The sequence below is a fragment of the Mus pahari genome, chromosome 2 (genome assembly GCF_900095145.1).
Source record: "Mus pahari chromosome 2, PAHARI_EIJ_v1.1, whole genome shotgun sequence".
Taxonomy (NCBI): Eukaryota; Metazoa; Chordata; class Mammalia; order Rodentia; family Muridae; genus Mus; species Mus pahari.
This window is the reverse complement of record NC_034591.1, coordinates 71107644-71117417: the sequence shown is the minus strand read 5'-3', so window position 1 is coordinate 71117417 and position 9774 is coordinate 71107644. Positions and strand designations below refer to the sequence as shown.

The following is a 9774-nucleotide window of genomic DNA, read 5'->3' as shown; positions in this document are numbered from 1 at the left end:
AAATGTGAAATGTTGAGGATTTCATGACACCTTGAGATTTGATGTCACCTTGTGCAGGGGTAGGGGCAGCAAGGACACCCACTCCCAATCAAGAACCTCCCCATGCTCTTTGCCATCCCAATGAAACTTCACAAGGCACAGCTTTAAGGGCTTGAAACACCAAGTCATTCTCACACATCAGTGCAGTTCATCTGACATGCACACAAAACAAGGGGTCTGAGACTGAATACATTTCACATACATATGTTTCCTTACAAATATCAAAACCACCAACATTGTTCCAATTGCAGCTTCTATTCAAGGAAGAGTCACTTCAGTCCCCAAAGATGTTCCTTTAAGAATTGCCAATGATTCAAGTTCACACACTTTTCGTCAAAATCATGCTAGTAATTTTTTAGTATGTGTGAGAATCACTCTAGGTGTTCCTGGCCTCCACTGTTGTTTGATAAAATGTAGCAACCATTTATGACTTGGACAACTCCAGGAAATCATGAAGCTGGGAAGCCCTAGGGAATCTGGTTTCCAAGAAAACCCAAAGAAGCATAAAAGTAGCTCTGGGCAATATTGCATAGGAGTCCTGAGGACTTTTTGCATGTCACACACTCTGAAAATGATCACTCTCACCTATTAGAGGACTCCCATGGACACAACCCATACTTGCTAGGATTTTTGTTTAGTACCAGTGTAGAAGAAAGATTATATCCCTCCAAAACTACATCTCCTGGAAATTTGCATTCAGGCTTGGAATTGAGGTAGCAGAGTCACACCAAATAACTGAGAAAATGGGGACCCAGAGAATTAAAAGAATGTGGAAGAAATAGCATTATTATTTTAATTAAGCATAATGACCTTATTAATCAATGTTTGCATAATACTTGCTGAAGCACTTAGCTGCTACAAGGCTATATTTGCAATTTAATTCACCCAGAATATTTCTATTCAGCACTTATGTAGCACCTATTGGTTTATGATGTTAATATAGTAGATTCATGTTTCTGTTAAGGCCTAAATGAAAGGAATTGAAAGCCAAGTCCATTATATAACCTCCTTTATACAGAACCTTTGTCATGAAGAATTCCAAATTGCCTTTCAAAGTACAGTGAACCTCTTTTACAATGAATTCCTGAAGGGGCAGCAGCAACAGGAGTGTTAGCTAGAGCCATCACTGCATAAGCAAACACTGTATTCACTGTTGTGGGATTGATGGGGAGGACATAGACTTTAGAGTCTGCTAGCTCTTGAGTCAGGTAGTGTTGCTTGCCAAAGTGTCTATGATGTCTATGGCTCAGAGCAAAGAAAAAGTTAAATCTTGCTAATCTTGTGATGGAAAGAAAACACTCAGGGGTTGAGGACATGGCCTTCAGATAAGAGTGTAGGCTGCACAAGCATGAGTACCTGAGTTCAAATCCTGGGAAAGGACTGAGTATGATTCTATGCTTGCCTGTGACCCCAGAGGTCTGTGGGAGCAGAGACAGAAGGATTGCTTGACCTTGCTGGCCTCCAGTCTAGCTCTGATCTCAAAGGAGACCTGTTGCAAGGGCATAAGGCAGAGGAATAGAGTAAGACACTTGAACTCTTCTTCTGGGACATACACCACACTCATACACCATATGCACACTCACAAACGCATATACACACACATATGAAAAGTGTGCCGAGAAAGCTTTCAATGGAAAGAAAGAACCGCGTTCATACAGCAAGTGAGAGAAGGTGCACCTTATGCAGAAACATCTCAAGTGTAGAATGTAGAAACTCAGCGTCCCTTCCTTGGAGCAGTTTGTAACATTCAGAAAGGTGCATAACCCCCCCCTCCGTGACAGCTCACTCAATCCATAAATCCCAGCCATCCGTATAACTCACACACAACTGGGAAAAGAAAATGTTACCCAGCTCCTCCCAATCTTCAGAGGTCTCTCCTCATCATTCCTCAATATACTGAAGATAGCCCTTGCTTGCCTTAGATGAATTTTGACAGTATTTGAGCTTTAGACAAAAAAAAAAAAAATCATACAGAAGGCATTGCTTTATGATGGGTTCTTCTGTTCAACCTTGTGCCCACGAATTTATCCACATAATTGTATGTAGCAATAGTTTACTGATTGATTGCAATGGGCTATTTTGTGATGTACTCTAATTTTTTTCAACTAATTCTGTAAATAAAATCAAAGCTATCTTTTAAAACATGGGCATGAAAGTCCTTGACAAAAATTATATATATAGTAGGATTTATTCATGAGAGTGCCAGGCTGTTTTAACATCCAAGAATCAATCAGCATAGTGTGATACAATACATTTGACAAAATTCCACACTCAGTACAAATTTTACTCAATAAATTAAGAATAAATGATAAAATTCTGAACCTAATTAGAAAAACCCATAGATAATATTGTACTTAATAGTAAAAGATTACATATTGCACCCCTAAAATCAGGAAAACGATGTCTATCTAATCTGTTACTTCCGTGCAATATTGTACGTAGCACTGTCTACACACAAAGAAACTACAAAGAAACTTGACAAGAGAATGAAAAAAGTATGTGGATCAGAGATGAAGAAGCAAATTTATCTCTATTTGTAGATAACAGGATCTTGTATATTAAATTTCTACTAAGAAAACTATTGGAAGTAATAGATGAATTCAGCAAGTTTAGAGGATATAAGATCAATACAAAAATATCAATTGCATATTCTCTACAGCATCAATGAACAAACAAAAATAATGATAACCGCTCCTAATTATGAAAATAAAAATAATAAAGTAGAGGTGCAAAACTCATACTCTGAAAATGTCAAAACATTGCTGAGAACAATCCCAGAGCCCTTTATAAAGAGAGGATCATCACATGTTTATGGATTAGAAGATGTAATATTACTAAGAAGACAATATTCCCCGGATATTGACTCTACGGGATTAGATTCTAAAAATCCTTTCTACAATCTCAACTAACTTCTTTGCAGCAATTGGTAAGTTGGTCCTAAAATTTGAATCCTAAAATGCAAGGGATTCAGAACAGCTATGACAATTTTAAAAATGAAAAAACAAAATTGGGAAGCTCGTACAGTCTGTTTAGATCTTACCACGAAGTTGAATTTCTCAAAGCAGAGGGGTATCCTCATGTAAGGATAGTCTAAGAACGCCTGTGGCTAAAAATCGGAAACTAGGAACACTCTCTTGCATATATGGCCAACTGATTTTTGAAAAATGGTACCAAAACAAACTCATGCCGTATCCTGTTCAACAAATAGTGCTGGACAACTGGATATCCACAAAATGAGTTTGTTCAACTCTTAGCATATACAAAGTCAACTCAAAAAGGATCAAAGACCTAAATGTCAAGGCAAAAACTATAAAACTCACAGAAGAAAACATAGAGGTAAATCTCTTTGGAAGCTTGGCTTATGCACGGTTTCTTTACAAGTGACATCAAAGCACAAATGACAAGAGAAAAGTAAACAAAGAGGACATCATCAGGATTAAAGCCCTTTGTGCTTAGAGGACCACAGGAAAGCTGAAAGGGCAGCCTACGGAATGGGACAGAACTTTGGCAAATCATTTATTGGATAGGGGATCTCCATCTAGATTATGTGAAGATCTACAATTAACAGACAACCCAATTGCAAAGTAAGTGATGGGATTGAATATACAGTTCTCCTAGGAGGATGTACAAAATGAGTGTTGGTCACAAGAAAAGATGTTCAACATCATTAGTCATCATCAGCTATTAAAAATGACTGCCAGGGAATCCTGAGATTAGTTTGATCTGAACCCAGTTCAAAGCTTTTCCTCCCTGGTTTTGATCCTCTCAGAGTCCCATGATTTCCTAAACAACAAGCCAAAGTCTAGCTTAAAGACATTAATCTGTAAATGATAACCTGACAGCTGTGTAGCAGATCCCAGGGTTCTTTCCACCGTTCGCTGTGGTATAATATCCCGTAAAGGATGCACTGTTTGTTGAAGCCCTTGAACTCTTGTACTTCAGGAGAGCCTCCTCGTGGGGTGGAACCTGATGTGCTCTGACCAGATAGGCCCAGAGATGGCTTGGGACCTCAGTTGGTCTGATCAGGGTAAGTTTCCAGAGCTTGGCTTGACACGCTGTCATATACTAGGTGAGAAGGAAGATGTAAGTTATGTTCAGTGCAACTACAAGATGTTAACTAAGTCTGTCCTGCTGGGGTCAACACCATAACCAACCCAACAGAGGGCGTAAGGAATGGGGTCCCAAATCCTAAGGCCTTTCCCAAGAGCTGTCAGTCACATGGACTATTAAGTAATCTGGTTTCCGGTATCATAGCAAAATACTTGACACTGAATGTCTAGGAGTGTGGGGCTGGTTATCGATAGGGCCATCATCGTGGGTGGCATGGGTGGTGGCCCACATGGAAGACATTACATGGCAAGACAAGGAGCCAGAAATTTAGAGGTGAGTCTCCCTCTTTGACACCCATTTGAGAACAACTGACTGACTGTGCACACTTAGTATGAATTCCCACCCAGGACACTGTTCAAGGAGATCTAATTACCTTAGTTAACCTCTTAAGGGACCTACCACTTGCCAACGCTACCACACTGAAGATCAAGCTCCCAATACATGTGCTCTCGGGGACAAACTCAAACCTAAGCCCTAGCAGTGCTCAGCTAAGAGCAGCCCGGGCACCTGCATTACTGAAAACTTGCCAGAAAAGAAAACTCTCAGATTCCAACCTAGGCGTATGGAGTTACGGTGTGCATTTGAGCGGGGCCCCAGATAATTAAGACACACCACTGCAACTTAGTCCCATAGTTTTGGGTTTTCTGATTATCCCAGACTCCCTCCTCTGGTGACTCTTGATCCAGTCCCCTTCTTTTTCACCGTGACTAACTGCCCTGCCCACTCCTTTCTTCTTACCACTGTCCATTTAGACAACCATCTGGAGAGACCTCATTTTCTCTGCTGACCTTTTCGTCTATCTCTTAAACAACCCACAGATATGTAAGTTGGACTGACTCCAAATGGTTTTTAGAGCAGCAAAGGGGAGTTTTATACTGACTGGCCAAAGACAACTTTACTATTTGTTTATGGTAAGGGTCGGAAGGTTAGCTTTCAGCAAGCCAGCCAATCTCTCTGCAAGTGCTTTCCTACACGGGCCACCAGAGGTGCAGATACTCTGAAATATGTGGGAGCTGGGGGTTCATTGGCTAATTTCATTACTGTGTCTGAGCTCTAGAGGAAATGTTTTAGGAGTGGGGTAGGAAAAGATTCCAGTCTTCTCATGTATGAATCCCATCTGTAAGCTTGCTCGCTGATCAGGGTAGCACCTGGCACATGGTATGTGTGGACGTGAACCTGTGTCTTAGTTAGCATAAAGCAGTGGTGTCCATTTCCAAAGCGAATGCCCACAGTCAGAGCCCACTGTGTGTCAGAGCTGAGGATATATATTATATTATATTATATTATATTATATTATATTATATTATATTATATTATATTATATTTATTCTGCCTAGCATTAAGGATTTCCTGTAGAGACTGTCTTGGAGATCTGCTCACTCCTCTGACCCTACATCAAGGTGACAATGTGGCCTAGAACACTCTCCTATAGCTTGAACACTTGGACCCTTCTGACATCATCAAAAGCACAGGAAAGTCCTAGCTGCCTTTCCAACAATCATCTCTGGTTCTCTATGCAAGCTCTCTCAATAGTCCCTAGACTAGAGTCAGAGCCTGGGGGAAGGCCTGCTCTCCCTTACCAACTTGGGATCTAGGACCACTTCTGAGTTCAGAGGCAGGCAGATCTTTGAGTTCTAGGCAGCCTGATCTATAGAGCAAGTGCCAGGACAGTCAGGACTACACAGGGAAACCCTGTCTCAAAATAACAAAAACAAACAAAAAACAAAACAAAACAAAACAAAACAAAACAGATGGCCCCCATAGGCTCACGGGTTTGAATGCTTAGTCATCAGGGAGTGGCACTGTTTGAGAGTGATTTGAAGGTGTGCTGCTGTTAGGTGTGACGTTGTTGGAGGAAGTGTGTTCCTGGTGGTGGACATGCTAGCCCCTGTTCGCCCAGTTTTCTCTCCTTCTCTTAACCTGAGGGTCAGGACGTAGCTCTCAGTGACTGTCCCAGAAGCTGCCATGCTCCATGCCCTGGTCATAATGGACTAAACCTGTGAAACTGTAAGCAAGCCCCCAATGACATGTTTTCTTTTACAAGACTTGCCCTGGTCATGGTGTCTCTTTGCATCATGTAACAGTGACTAGGATAATTGTCAGCGGAACAGATTCGTCAGTGGTAACATGGTTATCCTATTACACTGACTTTCATTTTTAGAATAAGAAAAAAAAATCTAGATCAGAAATATGAGTCTTTTCTTCAAAGGATTTTGTTGACTTGATAAAAGTACTTTGTTTACCATTTGCCAAAAGGTTTACCTGGAGCGGTGGGAACGGATAGCTACCTTCCCAATTCTTAAGATGCTGCCTCAATTAAATCGTGTTTATTTCCGTCCTGTGTTTGTGTTATAAAACCAGCTAGCAGGCCGGCCGTGTGTTTGCTCTGGGGGGCTAGTCATCACGGTTATAGCAGAGGAAGAGTGCCCGATGGCACTGCAGAGCAGACTTTGTTTCCCTTTGTAATTACAACTGTAAAATAACCTCCCGCACCAGCTTACTACTGAGCAGCAGCCAATTTCTTTTGGTATCCACAGTGGTTAGAATACTGGGATACCATGGCCTCTCATGGTTGATGGCTTACCTGAACAGTGCTCTTTGGAGCATGTGACTTGTAATTTATTAAAGAAAGCAAAACCTAACTAAAAAGGGTAACTGTAATACGTAGCATCTGCTCTACCCACAGCAAGAATGCCATAAGAGGTCCCTCTCAGACTGATATGAATAGATTGAAGATTTTATCATTTACTGAACAATAACTGAGAATTAAATTTAATCAAAATTAGCACATGACATGGTTAGATTAGACAGCCTCTGGCCCTCACACAATCTATAAGATATTGTCAATTACCTTCCCACAATCTCTCTTTCATTAAAACAAAAGGCCATCGCCACAGAAGCCAGTGAATGTAAACTAAGGGGCAGCAGCTGTTTTAGCTTTAAAATTCCTATCACAATGACATTTTTTTAAAAAATCAAATTCATAGTTAGCACGTGTAAAGAAGGGCTATTTAAGATAGAACACTCTTCCATACCTCTTAATTGCAATCTAGCGCCCTGTTGCAAAGTGCTTACTGTGAATCTCCTTAGCCCCAGTTCTGTCTTGCCCTGACTGTATGTGTATCATCAAGCAAGTTCTTTAGCTGCACCATTGCTTGATGTCTTTGTCTATGCAATGGTAATAGATCCTGCGACACCAGGGGATTGGGAGAATCAGATAAGATGTAGATGAACATAAGACAGGGCCTAGCCCGCAGTGAACCTACCAGCCTGCCAGCCTACCAGCGTGTGTGTACTGCTAATGTTGTATGTCTTTCACTCCTTAAAAACTCTTAGTCATACGGCACTCAGAAGGGTAAGGGTAATTATTGGTGCCTCCTCTTATGTAAGGGAATCTTTAGGCTGCACACTGGACCTCTGAAGAGTGTGGCTGGAGGAACGGTGGGAGCAGGGCAGACATGGAGTCCTGACTGTAGAAGGAAGGAGAGAGATGGAAGGGTTGAGGCGGGCCTCCTTCACCAATGGAGGCCTGAGCTTTGCCAGATGGCAGGTACACATCTCTAGGCCTGGGTTGCAGGAATAAAAAGGATAGACTAGAGTGAGGCAGGAGGTCGGAAGGATCCTGAGTAGAGCAGCACTGTTCTGATGAGCTACGGTCCTTAGCCCAGGCTGCTCCCACCCATGAACACACGCTGACCCAGGTGTCAGTGTGCCAGGCTCCTGGGCGTCTCCATTATGGAGTGAAGATTGAGAAAAGCTCTACAACACTGAGTGGAGGACGACTGGGGAGTCCTGAGTAATGAACACTAAACCACTGCTTGGTAAATGCTCAGGAAAGTAAGAGACAATGAAAGACCAAGTGCCTAGTTATATTTATGGTCCATCTACAATGAAATGCTTGCTTCTGGTGTGGTTCCTTTCCCTGCTTCCAACCAGCTTATAAGAAAGGAAGGATTTAATGGAAAGGCCCAGGACATCTCAAAAGAAGACAAAAGAAGACAGGGAGGCAGGAGAACATATCATATCATATCATATCATATCATATCATATCATATCATATCATGAGAACAGGGAGCCTATATCTAAAGCTCTCCAACAAGGCTCAAGTCAAGTCCTCCATTGCATGTATCAAATTCCTAGCAGGGAGGATGAGGATGGGGGTAGGACCAAGTGCCCATTCCTACATGATCAGCACTAACTAGACAGACACAAAGTGCTCCCAGGGCTGGCAGCTCATCTCTGTGTACTAAGAACAGGGATCATGTAAGTTCAGCGGGCACATTAAGGGGTGTACCGGCCTCTAATAACACATGGCATCCTAGCAGCAGGAGTGTAGAAGACCAGCTCCCGAGCATACTAAAGGAAAGCAAAGCTGAGTCTGACCGTTGGTTGGGAGGCCAAGGAAGCCATATACTAAGATGAGGCAAGAGGATACTGAGCAGGATTGTCGCCATGGTGACTGCTAGCATGGCACTTTGACCCTGGCGCTGCTCTGGGTGTTTTGCCTTCAGGACTGAATGTGTTTATTCCGTGCAACAGAACAGCATCATGGACTGAAACCGTCATGGTCCTCTTTTTTTTTTTTTTTTTTTTTTCTTTCAGATGAAGAAAGTGTAGTTAGGTGGTTTGTTCAAGGCCACATGAAACTAGCCAGGCTGTGTCTCTAAGTGTTCCAAATGTCACGCTTAACGAGTGTGGGGTGCTGGTAGAGGGATATCATGGTTAACTGTCATACTTCGTAAGTTGGAGAGTAGAGCTAAGGAATAAGAAATAATGGTGGGTCTAGGAGATGACAATAAAAGTGCATCCTGCGTAAGCATGTGGACCTGAGTTCAAATCCCTGGTCTATGTATAAAGCCAGATCTTGTCATGCACATGAGTATAACACCATTGTTATGGATGCAGTGAAAGGACTCCTGAGGTTTGCTGACTGACAGCCCAGCTCCAGGTTCTCCTGCCTCAAGGATATAAGGCAGAGAGTGATCAAACAGGACACAATGTCCTCCTCTGATCTCTAGAGATACACACATGATCACAAATACCTACATGCACTAAACTACACACATACATACATACATGCATACATACATACACTCACACACACACACACACACACACACAGAGAGAGAGAGAGAGAGAGAGAGAGAGAGAGAGAGAGAGAGAGAGAGAGGAATTCACATTGGTGGGTGGACTGAAGTGACTATTAAGACTTGATGAAGGTATTGAGTATGGTTCAATGGTTGAGCACTTAACTAGTATGCACAAGGCCCTGGATTTAATACCATGACTACATTTAAATAAGAGAATTTGAACATTTTTTTGTTTAACATGACACCATGAAATGACCTTTATCATAGCCAAGGGGCAATGATGGTATGATACACGGGTAAATTCTGTGCTGCTTGATCTTTTAGTCTTCAAGAAGCTGTTTGTAGGCAGGAACCACCAAGGCTAGAGCCTGATAAATGTTCTCTTAGTGGATCTGAACTAAGAGTTTATCCCCACCCACCTGCAGTTGCTTTTGTGGTCTTTAGCCCTGTAGAAAGGAAGTTTATCGTTCCATGTTCTCTGTCCTTCTGCTTCTGCTGTCTAAGTGTTTCTGCAATGATTTGCCGTCACTGAGGC

The 9774-nt window shown here is 42.1% G+C and overlaps 1 long non-coding RNA gene across 1 annotated transcript; it reads right to left on the bottom strand.

Moving 5' to 3' along the window:
- Positions 1-1032: 1032 nt before the first annotated feature.
- LOC110314595 lies at positions 1033-8559 on the bottom strand. The gene is made up of 3 exons (XR_002380179.1): positions 8533-8559; positions 7185-7337; positions 1033-1528 (listed from the first exon to the last, which is right to left on the bottom strand). It is a non-coding gene; the product is annotated as an uncharacterized LOC110314595 (long non-coding RNA).
- Positions 8560-9774: the final 1215 nt, after the last annotated feature.